The following is a 4,880-nucleotide window of genomic DNA, read 5'->3' as shown; positions in this document are numbered from 1 at the left end:
AGGGTGGCGCAGGACTGGGCAGTGAGTGTTTCTTTCTTTTGTGCATAGGGTCGGTATGAGTCGGAGCCAACTAGACGGCACCTAACAACAACAACAACAACAGGAACATCTCAGTGCGAGAAGCTCAGGTCCAAAGGACACTCTCTGCTCCCGGTGCAGCTTTCTTGGTGGTATGAAGTCCCCATGTCTCTCTGCTCACTTCTCTCTTTTATATCTCAAAAGAGATTGGCTTAAGACACTATCTAATCTTGTAGATCTCATCAATATAACTGCCGCTGATCCCTCTCATTACATCTTAGTGATAGGATTTAAAACACATAGGGAAATCACATCAGATGAGAAAATGGTAGACAATCATATAGACAACACAGGAACTCATGACCTAGTCAAGTTGCCAGATATTTTTAGAGGACACAATTCAATCCATGACAAAAATCTATCCCAAAAAGTCTAAATTTGTGCATAGAACTGACTCCATACCACCTGGAAATGAACAACTTTAAGATATTCCAATGGCCCAGGTCATTTAATTAATCAGATGAGTTTTTTTTTTTTTTAAACTGGGACATTAATACATTAACATCCACTGTACTAATTCAGCAGTTACAACACTACTGGGTACTCATAGAAACAAATATAATTTGCCATGAAATGCAAATTTTCTGAAAGGTGAAGTTTTACCTATTCAATCAATGAAAAAGGGCAATCAATTTTGCAACATAAAATACATTGCTGCCAAAGGAAATCTAGGAAAGCCACCCTTAAAATAGTTTAGTATGCAAACTGCTATGAATGCCTATTGGATGTAGTATATGTTAGGCAGTTTACATGTAGTATCATGTATGCTCTTCTTTTTTTATACTTTTCTCTCTAACTTAGAAGTATAATGTGCACTGACTTTGATATGTTGCTAGAAGCTTGCAGGGTCAAGAGTGATAGACATTTGACATAAAACTATTCTCCCTCCCCTGGGAAAATTTGGGTTTCATCAGCTGTGACTAGTGGGTCTAATCTAGCGTATAGTATCAGAAAGCCTTCCAAAAAATTACTTAGATAATTAACAACATTTTATTCCTTTAAAGGTAATAAAAATGTGATGGTTAAGACTGTGTGTCAATGTGGCTCAGCCATGATTCTCAGTGTTTTGGCAGTTGTATAAAGTTGTGATCATATCCCTGTGAAATCTGATATGTGACCACCCCCATGGTGGAATCTGCTGAGTGGTACGGGCAGGATGGGGCCTGTGGCAGCTCACTGCCCCCTCAGCCTTCATCTCTTTGCTTTCTGCCACCTACTTCCTTACTGCTGGCCTTGCAAAGGCGGTTAGCTTGCTCTGGATTCAGCAGCTGTCTCTTGTCTGACCTCTGGCTCTTGGGACTTGAGCTAGCAGGGTACCTGTCCATCTTGGAATTCGTCGATCTCCCCAACCTGCCTATCTTGGGTTCGCCTGGCAGCTACATGAATCAGGAGAAACCTTGTGGTCATGCCTGCTGACCTCGGGGATTCCTTGACCTTCACAGCCTGTGAGCAGGAGCCCTGCTCTCTGACCTGCTCATCTTGGGTTCACCAGCTTCTGTGGCTCTGTGAATTGGGAAAGTCCTCTATCCTAATCCAAGGACTTGGGATGTTCCAACCCCAACAATCACATGAGCTGTTTCCTTGATATAAATCTCTCTATATATATTTACATGCTTTACTGGTTTTGCTTCTCTAGAGAACCCAGCCTAAGACAAAAAGCATGAGGTTATCTTTCCCTTTGGAATTACTGGTCAGATAATGTCCATGAACTATGGACTTGAGCAGGCTTCTTTAATATGTAGTCCCCATTCTAAGATCAGAAGCGCATCCTTTTAATAAGTCTTTGAAAGGAAATAAAGAAATTTCATCTGGGGATGGCCAAGAAACCAATATGGGAGATAATCTGAAAAGACCGTTTTGATGATCTATTTCTCTTGAAATTTCAAATCTTTCAAGATTTGCTTTGTAAAAAAGAAAGGCAAAGGAAAACGAGTTTCTTCTAATCATTGGCCAAGAATCCCTGAAATAAGTGTTATTGGTTCCATCTTACAGATGAAGAAACAGGCTCAAAAAGGTCAAGTCATTAGTCAAAATCCAAAATTTGTCCTCTTTACTCATCTCCTTCACTTTCTGAACCCTCATCTCCCTTTTTACTTCTTCCTGTCCACCTCAAATGCCTTCCTTCTGGTCACTGGCCTTTACCTAATATTCTAGAACCAGAGAAGTCCCCAGTGGCCTGCATTCTCAAGAAACAGTGTCACATGCCCCTCCAGCCTTTCCCCAGGCCCTTCATTTACTTCCTCAGAGGTTCAGAGATTACTTGTTACTCCTTGTATCAGAATTTTAAAACAAAATTTGAGATAGCTATTGATTTTGATGAAAGAATGCATCCTTCATGGTAGGGTTAGAAATTTCATTGGAAGTAAAAATGTGAGAGTGAAGGTTTTCCTGGTGTTCTTGAAATTATATCACCACAGCATCAGCCTACATGAAGGAATGGCCTGAACCTGAGACTTCCAAGCCAGTAAATGTCTGCTATTCAGAGATGGCCATCCTTGTGTAGGACCCCCCCAAAAAAAGCAAATTCTCATATTCCCACCCCCCCACCAAAAAAAAAGTTTCAAAAATGCAAATAGGGCATGAGAAGAATGATTATTCATTCTCAATTCTTAGTTCAGCTACAGTGTTCAAAGGGGAAAATCCATGAGCATCCCTGTTCTCCCCTACTCTGAGATGAATCACCTACATTTCTTTTTCTATCATTCACTCAGCCTGCAGTTCTCCTCTAATTAAGCCATCTGGTTACTCCCACAGATGTTTCCAGATACACCGGTGAACACTTCCTCCACAGCTTGCTGGATTCCCATGCTGTACTACAGTATGATCTCTTTTAGTGACAGCTCAGCAGCATTTGAACATAAAACTAGGAGGCTAGCATAAGGATATTTTGGACTAATTAGAAGTAAATCTATAGCTCAAAGATTATGGTGCACAAAGAAAATAGGTATCTACCGAATTTTGCCCTGCAAGTCACTTAAAGAAAAGCAGAAAAACAAATAGGGAGGCTACTTGCCAGCAAACTCTATTCCTGTCCTGATTTTCCCATGGTTATTTGGCAAACCAACAAACATTTGAGTTTAATTTCCTTGTTGGTACTTGTCCTCTGTCTTTTTTTCTCCAGTGTTGCAACTTGCTTACCTAAGCGTTATCAACCCTCGTAAGCAAACATAAATGGGAATTTCCACCAAACACATTTCTTGAGAATGCTTGATGATGTTGGCCATTGAATTGCAAGCAGCTGTGAATCATCTAATGTACACAAAACACCCACTAACCCTGTTTGCCACCATTGCCCTTCCACTCCAAGATTTCAGCATTCAACCAGAGAGACTGCATTTAGAATATCCTTCTTTTCTGAGAGCTCTATGTACATCTAAAGAGGTAAATTCAATTGATGAAATGAGAAACTGCAATGAGACCTGGAAATGGAGTTTTCTTGAGGCTCCTCATTAGATGCCTGGGCTCTGGGTACTGCAAGCTGAATTATCAGAGTGCAACAGACTCGTAATGAAACCTACTGTGAGCCATGACAGTAGGTGCCATGGGTATAAAGGAGAAAAAAGGCCCAGTTCCTGCCTATGTTCTTCAGAGTCAGGAGTAGGAGAGAAGTAATATTTTTATCTATACTGGTGACTCAAGGATGGAGGCATTTTGCCAGGTGGTATTAAAAATAACCCTTCCAGAGAAGTATGAGGTGGCCTGGGTTTCAGTGATAGTGATAATGTTTTGCTTCTTGAGGTAGGTCTGTGTGCAGTTTGTGCTTTTATGTGTACTTTTCTGTGTACATGTATTTCAATAAAACTGTTTTAAGAGTCCTTAGACTAACTGCATATTTTCAGTTCTAAATCCCCAGCATTGCTGCCAATAATCATCCTGGTAATATCTACCATTTTACCAACTTGAATACCTTTTTAAACAAGGGGGTATACAAACAAGTGAACAGCAGCAACAACAACAAAAGCTACTATCATTTAAGTGCTACAATGTGCCAGGCACTGGACTAGGCATCAGTGATCAAGAATTGCAGTACAGGGAAGAAGTTTCTTGACTACCAGAAGTTCCAAAGTGGGACTTAGGGTTGCCCTTGCTGTGTTTGCAGGCACAAAGTTAAAAGGAGGGGAGGGAAGGAAAAAAAAAAAAGCATCTGAATATATGTAGGTGAAATAGTCCCTTTCTGGTTAACCATTAGCCACACTACTTGCTATTGTCCTATGTTCATCTCCTTCACACATTATATTACCTGCGGGATCCCAGAGGGCGGCCAAGTTTCCCACCCAGTTCTAAACTATTCTGTTCTCTTGGCTGCCCTGGGATTTCAAATTTCTGGGTCAGAACCAAACCATGTAAGGAATAACTGAGTAATATCCCAGGTCTCCAAGCAGCTATTGTGCAGTGAATACATATAGGCCAGGTTAGATAGCAACCACATCAATAAACCTAAGAATCAACTATCCTCTGTTAGAGGAAGTGTGGGAAGGCCGACGAATCCCTCCTTAAACTTTTAAGCAGTCACAGTCACACAGACATCAATAACCATTCTCATAAAAGAAAGGAGTAAAAATAAAACTCATAATTGGTCTTTACTATTATAAACAGAAGGTGGTGGTCTTTCTTGTACCACGGGAAATTTTAAACTGTTTTCCTTTGTGTGTGTCCTTTTCATTCCACCTCCATCTCTGCTTTCCTCCCCCAGACATTCCCTCTGCTTCCAACTGCTATGCCAGTTTTTAAAGCTATGCCAACCAAGACTGGAAGGTATTAGATGAAAGTGACTTAAGCTTAACCATGTTGTATGTCCACTG

The sequence above is a fragment of the Loxodonta africana genome, chromosome 7 (genome assembly GCF_030014295.1).
Source record: "Loxodonta africana isolate mLoxAfr1 chromosome 7, mLoxAfr1.hap2, whole genome shotgun sequence".
NCBI classification, from domain to species: domain Eukaryota; kingdom Metazoa; phylum Chordata; class Mammalia; order Proboscidea; family Elephantidae; genus Loxodonta; species Loxodonta africana.
This window is presented reverse-complemented; position numbering follows the sequence as displayed.